Consider the following 18,396-nt stretch of genomic DNA (forward strand, 5'->3'; position numbering starts at 1 on the left):
AACAGATGTCTTTTGGCTGCTAGCCATTTTTTTACATGTAATACAATAATTAAAACATACATGTGCCAATCTTTATTTCTACAGTGTCTACTGTTTTTTTATTAATTGTTCTTTCTACTTTTATATAACTTTTAATTCATTATTGCCTTGAAATAAATATTTTAAAATATCTTTGTAAAGAAAATAAATATATCCATTATCACTCATAGCATGTATGAACATTTTGTGTGTGTATGTGTATGTATGTGTGTGGCAAAGGCAATTAATATCTACTCATTCAGCAAAACTACTAAATACTACAGGAGTAACACTTTTGAAATCATAGAAACAAAAGGTATAACTTTGAACCTTGCAAATGATAGTAAAATATAGAATATAAAATGGTAATTTGGTGGGATTATGAATTATCAGTATATTTTAATTTTTAAATAAATATAATTATTTTGATTGAAAAATGATGACATGATTTCTAATGAAAAATTAATAGGTGAAAAAACGAAGGGTATTCCCACAAGAGACAATAAGGGCGAAATCTGACATATAATTCAAAAATATTAGTAGTATGTATTAAGAATACCATACTAGGAGATTCAAAATGGCAGGTTGAGGAAGCCTGTATTCCTAGTTGCTCCATGGCTCAGGATTCAAGCAGCTGGAGTACTGCTTCTCAGCAAGGTGGGGGAAGAAGGGATTTCACTAAGATTTAATATTGGACAGTCAGAGTGCCTTAAAAACTCAGGAATTTGGCTGCATTGCATAAATAAAACAAATTAGTACATTGGAGCCAAGTCAGATGCTAAGAGTTGAACTCCCCTCCATATCTTTAACTTGAAGCCTCCTATGTACCATCTTCTCTGTGCCTGTTTCACCCCCATTATGCTTGGTACACTCCAGGATACATAGTAGGTGTTTGCTGCACTGGTTTGACAGTGTTTTCTAGGATCTCTTAGCTCCAGCTGGTCACTTCAAGATGGCTCCACCTTGGCTCTGAGCCACCAGTTGGGGAGTACAGAGCACCAGTGCAATGGGCAGTCTATGGATCAGGCTGCTTTCTGATCTCAGGTTTTTCCATTTCAAATCTGTCCTTTGGGTTTCTCTTTGTGTTATCCCTCTCTCTGTGGTAAGCCAGCCCAGCTGTCATTGCTGTTGCTGGAGAGGATGTGGAGAGAAAGAAACACTTCTGTACTATTGGGGGAATTGTACATTAGTGTGACCATTATGGAAGTCAGTGTGGAGTCTCCTCAAAAAACTAGGAATGGAACCAACATATCACAAAGCTATATTGTGAGTATGTGAGTATTTATCCCAGAGAATTAAAGTCATCCTACTGTGGTAATATGCACTTTGGAACCAGCCTTGGAGTTCATCAATGGATGAATGGATTAAAAAAAATCTCTCTCTCTCTCTCTCTCTCTTTCTCTCTCTCACACACACACACACACACACACACACACACACACACACGGGAATTTTATCCAGCCATAAAGAAATGATGTCATTTGCAGAAAAATGCATGGAACATGATAATGTTTTGTTAAGTGAATTAAGCTAAATTCAGAAGATCAAGGTCACATGTTTTCTTTCCTATGTGGAAGCTAGAGAAGAAAAAGAAAAGAAAGTTGATGTAAATCAAAGAGAAATCTGCACAGGAAACAGATGGGAGAGTGGTGAAGGAAAGGCAAAGGGGAAATATTGGAGAATGATTTTGATCAAATTATATTATTATATTACGTTCCTGTATGAATATATAAAAACAAATTGCACCATTATGTACAACTGTAATGCACTGATAAAAGTAGGAAATAAAATCACAGTGAGTCAAGATATTAGTAAAATTAAAGGGTCTGCAACAATAGAGTTAACAGGATTACATAGAATGAAATCATTGTAGAAAGGAATCTCTTTTTCATTGGTAAAATTATTTGAACATTTGATAGAATATATACAAATAAAATTGAGTTTGATTTTACCCAAATACTACCTCCAAATACATATCACTTGGAGTAAAGTCATAACTGCATAGAAGGAATTCATAAAATTCTAGAAAGTATATTAATAAGCAATTATTTTTGTGATAGTAAAAAATTTCTCTGTGCACCTGCAAAAAAAATTTAAAAAATCTGACTTCCTAAATATGTATTTAATTTACAAATCAAGACAATAATTATGAGAGTCTAAAATAAAAGTTTGTGGACAAAAAATATACTTCAAAAACCAAGAGACTAATAGATATTTTTATATATTCCCCGGACAAACAACAAATGATTCTTAAATAAATATTGTGGCCAAACATTACTCTGATTTGGAAAAAAATGGTTTTGAAACTTATCTGGATATCAATTTTTTATTTTTTTTCTCTTTTTTTTATTGGTTGTTCAAAACATTACAAAGCTCATGACATATCATCTTTCATGCATTTGATTCAAGTGGGTTATGAACTCCCATTTTTACCCCAAATACAAGTTGCAGAATCACATTGGTTACACATCCACATTTTTACATAATACCATATTAGTGACTGTTGTATTCTGCTACCTTTCCTATCCTCTACTATCCCCCTTCCCCTTCCCTCTCATCTTCCCTCTCTACCCCATCTGCTGTTATCCAATTCTCTTCCTTGTTTTTTTTCCCCCTTTCCCCTCACAAACTCTTATATGTAATTTTGTGTAACAATGAGGGTCTCCTTCCATTTCCATACGTTTCCCTTCTCTCTCCCTTTCTCTCCCCCCACTTGTCTCTGTTTAATGTTAATCTTTTCCTCATGCTCTTCCTCCCTGTTCTGTTCTTAGTTGCTCTCTTTATATCAAAGAAGACATTTGGCATTTGTTTTTTTAAGGATTGGCTAGCTTCACTTAGCAGAATCTACTCTAATGCTATCCATTTCCCTGCAAAATCCATGATTTTGTCATTTTTTAGTGCTGTGTAATACTCCATTGTGTATATAATGCCACAGATGAATGGATAAAAAAAATGTGGATATCAACTTTTTGAAAATTAAAATACTACACAGACAATTTGGTCATATTAATCAAAAACTTTGGAAAAGATTATCATCAGGAAATGACCTTGTAAATAATCACCTATTACCATAAGCATAGATTTTTTTTAAAAAAATTTAATGTGCCAGGTTGTTCACTAACTATATAACATTATATAAAGTGTAACAGGTGGAAATAGTCTAAATAAAGAGGAACAATCCAATAACTTTTTTCAAATCCATGTGATAGGATACACTCTGAATAAAAAATAAATATTGAATTAATGTATATCTTTCAATATAAGAAAGCATTTTCCTTTGCATGACAAGTGGAGAATGTTGAGTAGAAAATAATATTAAGGTATTAAATATATAAAGTGTGCCTGTGACTAAAGAAAAAAGAATATGAATAATCTCTAAAACAATGATCATTATCTGTTTGATTTTAATTTCTTTACAGCCAACATATTTTTCTATAAAAAAGGAATTCTACTGGTATTAATTCAAGTGTCTTTCTAAAAGATGATCAAGAATTTAAATGCAGCAGCAAGTTCAAAGCCATATCAGCAGTCAGTGGTCAGGGGGTATGCAAATTTCACTGTCAAAATAGAGCAGTGAGGCTAAATCTGGAACCGAGTCAGTAAAAAGGAAGATCAAAAAAATGGAAGTTGAGTCACAGCCATCAATCAAACATCAAGGAAGCTCTGAGTGGAGCAGAAAGAATACATGGAATGAAAGTAAATCAACTCATTAGATTGTTTCCGTTTTAAACAGAAGCCTTTTTTATTTTGTTTTTTATTTTTGCCATGTAAGGAAGATGAAGCAGTAAAATCAAATTAATAATTAGGCTAGTGAGTTTGCAATGTGTTTAATTTATGAGAAACTGGTTTGTAATTATTCAATGACTTATAATTTTTAAAAATGGTAGACGTTGTTCAACTAAAATAATTCAAACATACTTGCTTACCACTTCTGTATTGAAATCGAGTACAAGTTCTCGAAAAAGAAAATTAAAAAGAATAAAATTGTGATATACCATGTTATGGTTTATATATGTGGTGAACTCCAAAAGCACATGTGAGACATTGCAAGAAGGTTTACAAGTCAAATGATTGGGTCAGGACAGCCTTAAACCAATCACTGCATTAACCCACTGATAGGGATTAACTGGTACCTGTAGGCAGGTAGGGTGTGGCTGAGGAGGTGGGTCCCTGGAGGCCTGTCTTTGAAGTATATTTTGTCCTTGTTAAGTAGAGCTCCCTTTTTCTGCTTCCTGGTGCCATGTCCCCAGCTGCTTTTTTCTTCCACACACTTATGACATGATGTCCTACCTCATCTCCAGCCCTGAGGGATATTCTGTACACTAAGACCTCTGAAATCACGAGTCTCAAAGTAAACTTTTTCTCCTTGAAATTGTTCTTGTCTAGTTTTTTTTTATCATAGTGGCAAAAAAGCTGACTAAAACACCCCACTTCAAAATATTTTAGTATTTTTTAAAGTTCTTCTCTGCCCTGTATTGCATTAATGTTTTAATCGTTTTTAAACCAAACTTAATTGTGCTGAATAGAGGATCTGTTTCTTTTGAGACTTTCTATGAAAATATTTCTTAATAATATAACCATCACATAGATGGTTGAAGAACACTCTTCCAAATGATTTATTATCCTGTTCTTGTCAGTGTGTAACCATATAGTGTTTGTACTTAAACTCAAAGTTTGTATCTGCAAGGATGTGCACATTTCTCTTCCATTCTTCCATATTTTTAAATTATATCTATATACTTTATACATGTTATATTTATTTTGTTATGATATTACATACATTACATAAATATATTTTATTTTTTCAGCTTCACTGAGTCATAATTGACAAATAAAAATTGTATTTTATTCAGCTATATAGTATGATTTTATAGACATTTACATTGTAAAATGGTGCTAAGATGGAGTCAAGGAACACATCCCACACCTCATGCACTTTGTTATCATATGAGTGTAGTGAGAGCCATTAAGATCTAATCCCTGAGCAAATTTCAAGTATAAAACACGGTATTATTAACTTTAGTCACCACTGTGTGCATTAGATTGCAAGAACTTATTCATCTTATAACTGAAATTTTGTATGCTTTAGTGATTATTTCTCCATGTAGCCCATCCTCTAGCATTCAATGCTCTGTCTTGCAAATTCATATTAGATGATACAAAGAGGTTAACACACACACACACACACACACACACACACACACATACACACACATACAAAAAATCCATAATATACTCATACAATTTGTAACAAAATTTGTTCTAATTAAAAGTATATTCTTACAATATTAAACACATTGGCAATATGTTTTCTGAAAGGTTAGTGCAAAATCAGAAAAGTAGAATTTTGGTTTTGGAAAACAAATTTACTTTTTATTGTTCTTTTTAGATATACATGACAGTAGAGTGCCTTTTGACATATTAAACATACATGGAGTGCAACCCATTCCAAGTAGGAGTTCATTCTTGTAGTTCTACATAATGTAGATTTACATTGGTTGTGTATTCATATATGTGCAAAGGAAAGTTATGTCAAATTATATTTTTTTACATATTCATACAGGCACCTAATATAATAATATAATTTGGCCAATTTATAAAATTATGTTTGATTCTGATGTATTTTCTATTCCCATCTCCCCTTCCTTCCTTTCATTCCACTTTATCCAATCCAATGAACTTATATACTTTCCCCTCTATTCCCTCCTGTGTTGTCAGTAAGCATTCAAATATCAGAGAGCACATGTGGCCTTTGGCTTTTTGGGACTGGCTTATTTCAATTAGCATGATATTCTGTAATTCCATCCATTTACTGGCAAATGCCATAATTTTATTCTTCTAAATGGCTGAATAATATTCCATTGTGTGTATACACCACAAATTCCTTATCATTAATTGTTTGAAGGGCACCTAGTTGGTTACAGAGTTTGTCTATTGTGAATTGGGCTGCCATAAACATTGATGTGGCTGTCTCTGTAGTATGCTGACTTAAAGTACTTTGTGTATAGATGAAGGAGTGAGACAACTGGGTCAAATGGTGGTTCCATTCCCAGTTTTCTGAGGAATCACCATCCTGCTTTCCAGCAAAGTATGAGTGAACTTTTTCCCCCACATCCTTGCCAACATTTATTTTTCCTTTTATTCTTGACAATTGCCATTCTGACTGGAGTGAGATGAAATCTCAGTGTAGTTTTAATTTCATTTTGTTTAATTACTACAGATGTTGAACATTTTTTTTCTTTTTTTTTTGATCATTTGTATTTCTTCTGTGAGGTTTCTATTCAATTTTGTTGCCCATTTATTGATTGGCTTATGTGTTTGTTTTTTGATGTAAAATTTTGAGTTTTTTGTATCCTGGAGATTAAGGCTCTATGTGATGTGGAAGTGGTAAAGATTTTCTGTGTGTGTGTGTGTGTGTGTGTGTGTGTGTGTGTGTGTGCATGACGTATAAACTTAGTAGGTTTGCTAAACATAATAGCATTTTCAATTGAGCATTTTATTCATGTTAAGGGAAGGCATCTTATGCATAATTAATATGCTTAATATTCAAATACTTCTGCCAAACTGAAAGTCACAGGGTACATAATCTTGACCAGGGTCTTTTGTCCATTGAATATTTTATCTTATAATATTAATCATAGTGGCACCATATGCATCTATTAAGGTATGAAATGCGCCAGGCGGTGATTTAACCTGCATTAGCCAATTTTCCTCCAAAGTGTTCTCAGAATCAAATAACATCTATTTCTCACTTTTCTGTGGCACAAACAGGTTAAATGATTTGCAGAAGGTCATTTTGAAAGTAAAGAATGAAAGGAAGTTACAGAACAGTCACCAGGAGGGAAGACATGCATGCATGTGCATAAAGCTTTTGTATCCATTCCTCAAGAATGTGCAGAAGGCTATGGAAGAGAATATCAGGGAGGAATCATTCTGTGGATGGTGAGGGTTTGCATGTAGGGGACATTGGTCTGAAACCTGATATATAAGAAGCTGTGCCTATCACCAGTGAGGTGGCAGGAACATAAGACCCTGGGAGAGGCCTTGGGGATACAACAGAGAGCTTGGCAAGGTTTGCTCCTGTGTGACCTTTTCAACAGTTTGTCCAAGTGCCATATATTTTTAAAGTATCTCCCTTTTTAGGCCTACCCCCACAAACCATTTTACAGATACTCAATACTAAATCAGAGGGCGAAGAAAGGGGAAGTGCTTATCAGAACGAATCAGCCAAGGACTATTAACTGGTTTATCTTTCACCACTTTGGCATTCTTTTTCCGTAAATGTGAATTATTTTTAATAATTTCCTATAAGCTTTTTGAATTCAAAACCTCACAATTCTTGAGTTTTCTGTATTGCATAACCAAATCTTCTTAACTTTTGGATATTTCCCTCTCTAAAAAAATTGGAAAAAAATAAAGCTGCAGAGCAAAACACATCTTCACAATTTTTATTTGAAAGTCTCTAGAGAATACAGTGAAGATAATTACTTAAAACTTTGTATCTGTACACTTTAGCCATGCAAAAAGATGGGTTTTTATTGTGGCATAGGCATATTGGTGCATGTGTATAACATAATCTTATCGATTTCACTCTCCAGCACTTCCCCATGCATTACAAGCCTTCTTTGCCTGTTTTTCTTCCTCTGTCCTATTGGTGCCCTGTCTACCTTTGTGATACCTTCTTTTCTTTGTTTGCCTCACTAGCTTCCACATATGAAAGAAAACGTGTGATACTTCTTTTCCTGAGTCTGCTGCACTTTGCTTACCATGATATTCTCCAGTTCCATTCATTTTCTGAAAATGAGATAATCTATTTTATATATTTATAATATTCTATTGTGTGTGTATGTGTGTGTGTGTGTGTGTGTGTGTGTGTGTGTTTCACGTTTTCTTTATCAATATGTCTCTTGAGTTATACCTAGGATAGTTCTATAACCTGGCTTTTGTGAATTGTGTTTTTATAAACATGGGCATGCATGCATCTCTAAAGTATGCTGATTTCAGGTCTTTTGGATAAAGACCAAAGAGTGGTAGAGTTGGATCATATTTTAATCCTTTTTTTATTCTTTTTTAGGAACCTCCACACTGATTTGCATAGTGATTGTACTAACTGCATGTCCACCAAGTGTATGGAAGTTCCCCATTTCCCACATCCTTGTCACCATTTATTGCTATTTGTATTCATGATGACTGACATCCTGACTGGCATGAGAGGGAATCTCAGTGTACTTTTAGTTTACATTTCCTTCATAGTTAAATACGTTCAACTTTTATTCTTCATATGATTGTTGGCCATTGTACTTTGAGAAGTATGTGTTCATTTCATGTAACTTTTTGGTGCAGGAACTGTGGTCGGAACTTTGTGGCATGTGGTAGAAATGCTCCTCGCTTGGGTCAACTCTCCCAGGAGTGTCCGGTGCACCCTGCCAGCTCTGCAGTGCTTCACCCCTGTGGCCAGTAGTGTAGGTGTGGGTGGGGAGTTTACAGAAACTGAGCTACTCAGGTGGGCTGTTCAAAGGTATTCCCTAGGGTAATATTTTCTGATGTCTCTCAGTGGGATGGAGATCGACAGATGTAATCCTTTCCAGAGTTTCAGTCTTAGGTGTAGTTATTCCACCAATGCATGGAGAAAAGGTGAATTACTTCTCACACAGCAGGTCACTTTTCAGATTCTGCTTCAGCTTAATTCATTCTGACTTTCTCTTACACCACTGATTCTGAAGAAAGTTGATCAGCTTTGCTTCTTTTTCTCCCATTGTGACTCCTCTGACCTGAGACTGGTCCTATTGTCATGGGTGCAGACTTCAGGCTAATGAATTCCTCTGTGCTTTTCATTCTGGAAACCAGAATTTATGAGTCTCTCCAAGTATCTAGGAGCCGAAAACTGCACCTCCATGCACTCCCTCTGTCCCTGCCTTGCCAGTCAGCTCTGGACTCCCTACCTTGGTTTCCACCTGCCGAGGAGCCAAGACATCATCTTGATGCTTAAAACTGTTCAACTCATTTTTTTATTTTTTTTTTACTATTTTAATAAATAAATAGATAGATAAATAAATAAATAATTGGCAGTGGAATGCATTACAATTCTTATTATATACATATCCCACAATTTTTTAGTTAGTTACAGACAGTACAATGACCTTGACATATCTTACATTTGAATCAGATGGGATATAATTTCTTATTTTTATGAGTGTACAGATTGCAGAATCATATTGGTCATGCAGTCACATATACACACACTAATAATAATGTCTGTTTCATTCTACTATACTTCCTATCACCCTATCCCCTCCCCTCCTCTCCCATCACTTCTCTCTACCACAACTTTTCATATCTCTGTATATAAAATATTTTGATACCCAATTAGAGTCTTCATACATGTACTTTGGATAGTGATGTCTATCACATTCCACAGTTCTGGCTAATCCCCTGCCCCCTCCCTCACCCTCACATCCCTTTTCCCTCTCTAGAATTAATCTATTCCTCCTATACTCCCTCTCCCTACCTCATTATGAGTCAGCCTCCTTATATCAGAGAAAACATTCAGCATTTGTTTTTTTTAGATTGGCTAACTTCACTTAGCATTATCTTCTCCAGCGCCATCCATTTGCCTGCAAATGCCATGATTTTATTCTCTTTTATTGATGAGCAAAATTCCATTGTGTGTATATGCCACTTTTCTTATCCATTCATCCACTGAAGTGCATCTAGGTTGGCTCCACAGTTTAGGTATTGTGAATTGTTAATATTTCATACCTATGAAATATGCAATCAATATCAATTTCTTATCTATTTATTTTAAGTTTATTGAGACACAATTCATATGCCTTATAAGTAATCCATTTAAACTGTACAATTCAGTGGTTCATAAAGAACAGATACATGTAACTACCACCACAATCAATTTAGAACTTTTCATAATCTTAATCGTACATGATATGTCCTTAGTCATTTCGTGCTATCTTCTACCTTACCAGACAACCACCAATAGATTATCTGAGTCTGGACTCTCTACCTACATAGACATCATTATTCTGCATTTTCCTTTGCATGGAATCATGCTGTAACTTGGTAGAAGTGGCTTCTTTCTCTTGGCAGCATATTTTCAACGGTCAAGAATATTGTAGCATGGATCAGCTCTTTATCTCTATTTTATATAGTCAGTAATCAAGAACCTTCCAAATTAAATTTGTTTATCCATTTGTCTGTCAATAGTGATTTATCTTTCATCTATCTTTTTGTCTATTACAAATAATGCTATTTTAGTCATTATGAAAAAATTTTCTCATGCAAATTTTTGCATAGGCTTTAGTTTGGTTATCCCTGTGATGAAAACACTCAACAAGAACAACTTAGAGGAGAAAAATTCATGGGATTCAAGGTTTCAGAGGTCTCTGTCCACGGATAGCCAACTCCATTGCTCTGTGCCCAAGGTAAAGGGGAGAGAGAGGGGGGGAGGGGGAGAGGGGAATGGAAAGGAGAGGAGGGGAGGGGAGGAGAGGATAGGAGTAGAAAGAGAGGAGAGAAGAAAAGAAAGGAAAAGGAGGGATGAGGAGAGAAAAGAAGAGAGAGATAGGAGAAGGGGGACTTCAGGAAGAACAACTTTTCCATGGAACAACCCATTTACCCAACTCCTCCATCCATACCCAACTTCCCTACAGTTATCACCCAATCTACTGATTAGTTTACTGATCTCATAATCCAATCATCTCATCTCAGAATGTTTCTTCATTAACAGAGCTTCTGGGGACACCTTGTACTCAAAACATAGCAGCATAGTTTCAATTCCCTTTGTATAAGTAACAGTGGAAATGGGAGGTCACATGGTAACTTCATTTTTAATGGTTTAAAGACCTGAAAAGCTGTTTTCAAAAATGGCTGTGCATCTCATGAACCTGTCAGTAGAACATAAGGATTCCAGTTTCTCCTCATCCTCATCAATGCTTGTTTTTTCTGACATTTTGAGTCCACTCAGTGTTTGTAAAGAAGCATCTTATTGTGGTTTTGTTTTGCATTTCCCTAATGAATCAAAATGTAGGTCATCTTTTTGTATCTACTTTGACAATTTTCATCCCTGGTTAGAGAAGAGTTCATTCAGGTCTGTTGTCTATTTTTAGTTTTGCCACATTTTTACTGGTAAGTGGGAAAATGTCATCATTACATTATTATTGAAAATATAATGATAGTGAAAATATTAATCTTTTGTTGAATTTACTCCTGTATGTCTTATTATTTTTGATGCTACTAAAACCAGAATCACTTATGTTGATTTCTACATCCTTACACTTTCACTTGTCAAGCATCCTCATAGCTACCTCAATTTTCTGAGTATATTAAATCTTTACTTCTTATTATTTATTTATTTTCCAAATAATGCACAGGCTTGAATTTATGGCGTGCTCATCCCCTTCGGGCTTTCACGGTGTTTAATGCCAGAGCCAACTGTGCCTCTGAAGCATTGCCTGGTTTTTGTACCCACAGGCTGCTGGCAGTGAAGTGGGTTGCACAGTGTGAGAAAAAAAAGAAAGAAAACAATAAAATAGAATAAACATAAAAATAACCTCACAATAGTTTCAAGTGCATGGTCATAGCATTAAAAATTGGTTGTAAAAAAATAAGATAAATCAATGACAAAAAAGAAATTAGGAAATCCTGCTAAGCAAATTAGTGGACAAAGCAGAAAGATGTCATTGAACATCTTCTGTATGTTAAACACAGTATTTAAAAAAAAAACTGACTTTAAGAGTTTACCATCTGTTTATACAGAAGACACCTACATGTATTCAAATTAGAAGAATTTATATAATCGCAGTAAATTATTTTATAGCACAAATATCACTTTATAAGTGCAGAGAAGAGACCAATTAATGTGTTATGAAATATAACTAAGACTTTGGAAGAAAACGGAGCTTGAAGCAGCGGTGGAAACAGCAGGGATGCTAGTCTGATTGAATAAAATGGATGAGGCCTGGATGCAAGAAGTGTCTCCTCTTGTAGATCTCTGCAAACTGGAAGCTTCACCATTTGATAGGAACAAAAATAGTAAATAATCAAACCACGATCTAGTACTGTACAGCTGAAGCAGTGAGTCTCAGCAAGAGGGTGAAAATGTGCTGGTTACACATAGCTAATTCTCTGTGTTCTGGAGAAATGAGAAGAGTGGGAAGGCCCAGGGAGCTTCATTAGCACATCAGGCCAAAAAGTAAGAGAGGGGTCGCAGTGCAAATGGAGAGTGGTGTATACAATGTGAAGATTTCAACCTTAACAAGGAGGACTTTGATGAAGACACACTGAGCTAACTTACAAGTTGACTATTTGTTCAGAACTTCGGAAGCAGTGAGACATTTCTTAAAACACTGCAGAGTTAAGACAGCAATGGCATGAAAGCCTTTTCAACATAAATACGGAGAAAACTTCTACAATCAGTTCTTGGAAGTGTCTCCATGGTGATCATCATCTCTAGGACCTTGTTTCTATCATGGAGGGTTCTGAAAGAATGAATCCTGAGATAAGCAGCAGTGATGTCTTTTGTTTTGACTAAAGAATTTATAAAAGTTTCTTCCTTACTTTGCAGTGGTGAAATTATTATTATTTTCCTTTTTTTAAAGTAAAAAAAAATGTGTATTCTCAAGAGAAGCGGGCCACTTATTTTCCAAAGTAAAAGAATTGGTGTTTCTGAAGGAAGAATTTCTGAGCTTAATTTCTCTGTCATTTGATTAAAATCTTTTTAGAAGTTTTCTAGAATTAGCATTTTACTTGTTTACATGAAGTAATATGAGCTGTGATCCTGAAGGAGTTATGCACAGTCTTTTTGTTCTTGTTGGTTTCTTTCATAGTCTTGTGATTGAAGTTTGAAATAAATTTATAATCATTTTCTTATAGAAGTCTTAATTTCTGGGTGTTTATCCCTCACTGTAGGTTGAATTCAAAGTTGTTTTTCCTCAACAGTCAGAATACATATACCAATAGCACATTCTCGTGGATCACACTCCATCCTTTATTCTCCAGCATTCCTACCCAGATTCTAAATAGTAGCAACAAAACCTGGTGGGTCATTTATGATTTCTAGTTAGTAACATTCCAAATATCTTTTTTTTGGATCCCTAGTGGTAATTATTAAAGTGAATACTGTCATTAGCATTATTCATTTCTTCCCAAGATTTGGTGGCTACAGTTATTTTCAATTTTAATAAGTTTAATGGACTCTCTGATTTATTCACCACCATGGCTTCACATCTGTCTCACCGTTTTTCAAATGTGTACCCAGTTAAATGGCTGCACTAAAATGTATAAGTGTGGTTCGTTGCCATATTAGTCTCTGAAGTATAATGATCAATGTGTTTGTGTCTTTGATCAAGGCAAGGCAAGACAGCAGGACAGTACTGTTTCCCAGGTTAGCAGCAATGACCTTAGCTTTTCTCTTCCAGGTTACAGGCACAAAGTAACTGTCACTGCCAGGATCAGCTCCTAGTTCAGTTTTGTGAGGGTGAGAGAACTCTAGTATCACCTGTTGGAGAAAATGATAGATACCAGGATGACACTGAAGTTACATGACCATAAATTCAGTCTTGGAGGTTCACATCTATCCATGCACATTCTCTATTTGTTTTGTTTAGAGATCATTTAAATAATATTTTTACTTTAAATTTTAAAGTAAAATTTAAAAAATTTAAATTAAAGAAAAAAAATTGAGTTTTTATTTTACCATGTATCAGTCATTGTAGGACTTCCATTTAGATTGCAGATTATCTTAGTTCTGATTCTAAAGTTATTTATTGTGGGCTGGGGTGTGGCTCAGTGGTAGAGTGCTTACATAGCATGCATGAGGCACTGGGTTTGATCCTTAGCACCACATAAAAACAAAAAAATAACAATATTGGGTTCACCTAAAACTAAAAAATAAATTTTAAAAAATAAAGTTACTTATTGTTATTCACAAAGCTCAAGTTTTCAGTTTCATGAAAAAAGAATATCATTTTTTCCAAACATAGAAGTATTAAAACAGAACAGGATTGTATAAAGTACAATGTTGGAAAGTATAGAAGAATAGCACATTTTTCAAATGATTTCTGGTGTGGTCATCAGAATTTGAAATACTCGTGATCAACTATGGGCAAGAATTACAAAATGACAAAATTTGAAGATTTCATTGTAGTTACAAGCTTTAAGCATATTATTTTGTAGGAAAATTTTAAGAAATTACATTAACATTGGGAAAAAGAGAATCTAGTTCAATTCCTACCTTCATTTAATCTAATGAATCAGCAGAACACAGCAAATTTAAAAATATCTTCTTGCCATTAAACCAACAGTTGAAAACACCCACCTATATATGCTATGTTTGCATTTATCTTTTTCAATTACATAAAAAATAGAAGCATTTAAAAAATCATTTTGGACAATAGCTCATTGAATATTAATACATAATGTATTAATACTAATAATAACCAGTGTATTAATCCTAATAATAAATCGTAAGCTCTATGATGATAGAGTATTTGTATATTTAGCTATTTTATTTTTGATGTCTTATATTCAATAACTAAGCACTAAAAAAATAGGTGAATTAATTTGCCCAACAAATACATTTAAAAAGGCTAAATATTTCCTTAATGGATCTCAATTTCAGTGGAAGTCACCAGTCCTAATGACACTCACCTCCTAGTAATCAAAGCAGTAAAAGGATGATAGAGATTGAAGATGTTGGTGTACTAGGAAATATATCCTTGGAAATTTGGTCACTGTAATTTTAGAAAGTGGATTTAATAATGAGTGATAGAGTATAAGCTATGTGAGGAAAATACAATTTTGGCCTGGTCTCTGTTTTATCTTTCTCATGTCTCTGATCAAAACACCCAACAAGAACAACAGAGGAGGAAAAGTTTACTTGGCACTCATGGTTACAGAGGTCTCAGTCCATAGATAGCTGACTCCATTGCTCTGGGCAAAACAACATGGTGGGAGTGTGTGGCAGAGGAAAGCAACTCAGAACATGGCACTAGGAAGCAGAGAAAGGTCTCTGCTCATGAATGATACAATACATGCCCCACCCTCAAAGACCTACCTTGTCCAGCTACACCCTACCTGTCTACACTTACCATGTCATTAATCCATTTAAGTGAATCAATGTATAGATTAGTTTAAGGTACTCATAACCCAATTATTTCACTTGTAAATTTCTTGCATTGTCTCACACATGAGCTTTTGGAAGACACTGCATATCTAAACCATTACAGTCTCTTGTTTCTAGCAATGGACTCTACTAGAGAGAAAGTGTTATTTATTTAATAAATACTAAATCTGATGAATTGTATCACATATATGTGAAGAAAGATGGTTTTAGGTTGAAATGGGAAAGCAGAGAGATATTTCTTCCCTGTTGTTTTTATAACGAATTTCCCTAAACTTCTCAGCTTAAGCTAATAGCAACACACTCTTGCAATTCTGTGATTAGAGAGAGGTTAGATCCAGGTCTCACTGGAAGAACCTCCAGGTATTCATAGGACTGGGTTCATTCTGAAAGCTTCAAGGGAGATATACCTTCTAGCCTCTTTCAGACTTTGAAGGCTGCTAGTGTTCCCTGGCTCATGGCACCACATGGCCGCAACCTTTGTACTCACCATCTTCCCAATTTTTGCTGAAAGACCCTCCTGATTCACTTTCCTTTGTAATCTAATTGGGTTCCAGGATGATCCTGTCTTAAAACCTTTAACATAACTTCCCCTCTCTCTACAGAGTTAGGTGATAAATTCACAACTTCTTAGGATTAGAATTTGCACATACTTCAAGGGCCATTATTTTCCCTATCAAAGAAGAGACATGATCCACCATGAAGCTAAGAGATTTAGCTCTAAATATTAAATCTCTCTCAGCCAGTGACCATAGCTATGCCTATGAATGCATATGGTACAACTATGGGATTGAATTCATTTGGCTTATACAACCAAATTAAAAGTAGGGATGATGTTGAATTTTATAATTAAAGTTAACACAACAAATAAGTGAGTTAACTGTCATTGTCATTGTTCAAATAGACTTTTTAGGATAATCAAAGGGGACTTATTTTAGGTTAAAGGGATGTACTAAAAGATCAACATAAAACTTTACATCCATTTATTTCTTTGTTTTATTGTTAACTTATAAGATTTACAAGTAACAAGCAGTTTGGTGAAAAAAAGACATTACTTTGTGGAACTGATCTCATTGGTTAATATAAAGTGATTTTTTTTATGACATGGTTAGTTGTTAAAATACATCATTTGGAATATTGGGTATGGCAATTTTGCTTTCTAAGATACATGTTAATACTAAAAGAACTTACCCAAGTGACTTGGCCACCTGTATCCACAGAAAGTATGACTTTACCCTCTGATTTTCAAAATTCTAATTTTAAATTTAATATAATTTTATTAAATACTATCTGTGTACTACATTATCTGCAAAGCTTAGTATAAGTTTTGTGGGGGATCTAAAAATGAGAATGTAGCAATTATTATCCCAAAAGAATAAATTTATAAACTGCATGCATATCCATAAAAAAGACAATCAGCCTACTCTTTTTCCTCTGATTAATCAGTTGAAATACACAAAATGCAGCAGCAAAAGGATTGCTTTAGCAGTGCCTAGTTTGTTGGGAGGATATATCTGTATCTAAATTGGTTTCAAAAGTAGCATTTTTTTTCACATTAACAAATTCACAGATTTGACATCCTTATCTATCTTCCAATTAAAATAACACTGTAATTACCTCAAATTCCAGAAAGATGTTTAGTGAATCCAGTCAGTGAGGAAATATAATCATAAAATTAGAGTTAATGTTATTTGAGAAGTTGATTCTAATAGTAAAGCTTTATATCTGTTATGAAGTATCATATCATTAGTATGCTCACAATTACATGGATACACTCATTGTGAAACATTTCTTTCTGAAGTGAGTCTTATAAAAATGAATTTTATCAAAATTGTATAATCATCTTTTAATACTTAAATATATTCCCCTTTAAGTATTTATTTATTTTTATTTCCTGGATTTAAATAAAGGGGTATAACCCAAGTTTAACTTCAATTATGGAGCTGCTATATATATTTCTATTTAATTATTTTCTACAATGGGAAATATAACCTTGCTTCCAAAGGAAATAAATAAAGACTGATATTTGAGATAAAATACCATTTAAAACATGAAAGCATATCATTGATTCTTATGCATGCTGCTGTTGTCTCTCTCGAGCCTGAAGACTTAAATGACACTGATTATACCTGTTACACTAATGCATTATTCATGAAATTGATGATAGAGCATCTTGAAACAGCCTGTCATTCCCCATTACATTCCATCAAAGAACCATATGCTGCTCATGCAGTGTTGATACTGAGGCATACATAACACACTCAGAAGGCATATGGAGGCATTAGAGGCTTTTGGGTAAGGCTTTGAAAATACTTTTTCAGTGTTTTGAATGGCTTACATGAATGTGCAATGGCTTGACTGGCCAGTTTCAAAAGAGAAGGCAATAGGTAGCCATCCCCTCAGCAACATTACCTGGCCTGTGACTAGCTCTCAGGCAGACTTCAGAAACTGCAGCCTTATTGACTTTCCCCCTCACCAGTCACATGAGCTAACAATGTGGTTGTGAACTTGAGCTGAGTTCTGTCAGTGTCTGTAATTAATCCATTTCCTGTTACAAATAACACAATACCACAGAGTGGGTACATTTCAAAGAAAAGAGATTTATTTTGGCTCATTGTTTTGAAATTTCAAGATCAAAGGGTCACATTGAGTGATGATTTTCTTCCTGACAGGACCCCAAGATGTCACAGGGGACAGATGTGCTCATGGGTATGTACTCTGCTCTCTTATATAAGCATAGGATTTCAACATGATGGGCAGCCTCACCTTGATTACCTTATCTAATCTATCTAATCCTAAAGCCTCCTAAAAATGCTGCCTTAAAATGCTTTTTTTGTTTGGATTAAGTTTCCACTTTCTTAATACCTTACACTGGGAATTAAACTCCAAAAGGAATTTCAGAAAGGATAAACCATTTTCTAATTATAGTAGCCTCTGTCAGAATAATGATATTTAATAAATCCTGACTGTATTTGCCAGATTTCTGGCATGTAGTCAGTCAGGTAAGAACAGAGGCAGAAAGGCATCTTTGAAGAACAGGAAGTCACATTACAATTTGCACTAAAAGAGGTTCTGCATGTTTCTTATATTTTGAAGCAATCACCATTTTACTAAGTATATTCTTTTACACAATTCATTATGTTGTCCTATAAACCAAATGATATATAAGGGATTTTTGTGGCCAAAAGATTTTGAGGATTTTTTTTTAACTCTGTGACCATTGGCAGTATCCAAAGCTTTCTTCT

General features: G+C 34.5%; 1 non-coding gene across 1 annotated transcript; it reads left to right on the forward strand.

Annotated features, from left to right (window-relative positions):
* The first annotated feature begins 11,396 nt into the window (after positions 1-11,396).
* Positions 11,397-11,532, forward strand: LOC144370228 (small nucleolar RNA SNORA42/SNORA80 family). The gene has a single exon (XR_013430127.1). It is a non-coding gene; the product is annotated as a small nucleolar RNA SNORA42/SNORA80 family (small nucleolar RNA).
* The last annotated feature ends 6,864 nt before the right edge of the window (positions 11,533-18,396 follow it).

This window comes from Ictidomys tridecemlineatus, chromosome 13, assembly GCF_052094955.1.
Source record: "Ictidomys tridecemlineatus isolate mIctTri1 chromosome 13, mIctTri1.hap1, whole genome shotgun sequence".
NCBI lineage: Eukaryota > Metazoa > Chordata > Mammalia > Rodentia > Sciuridae > Ictidomys > Ictidomys tridecemlineatus.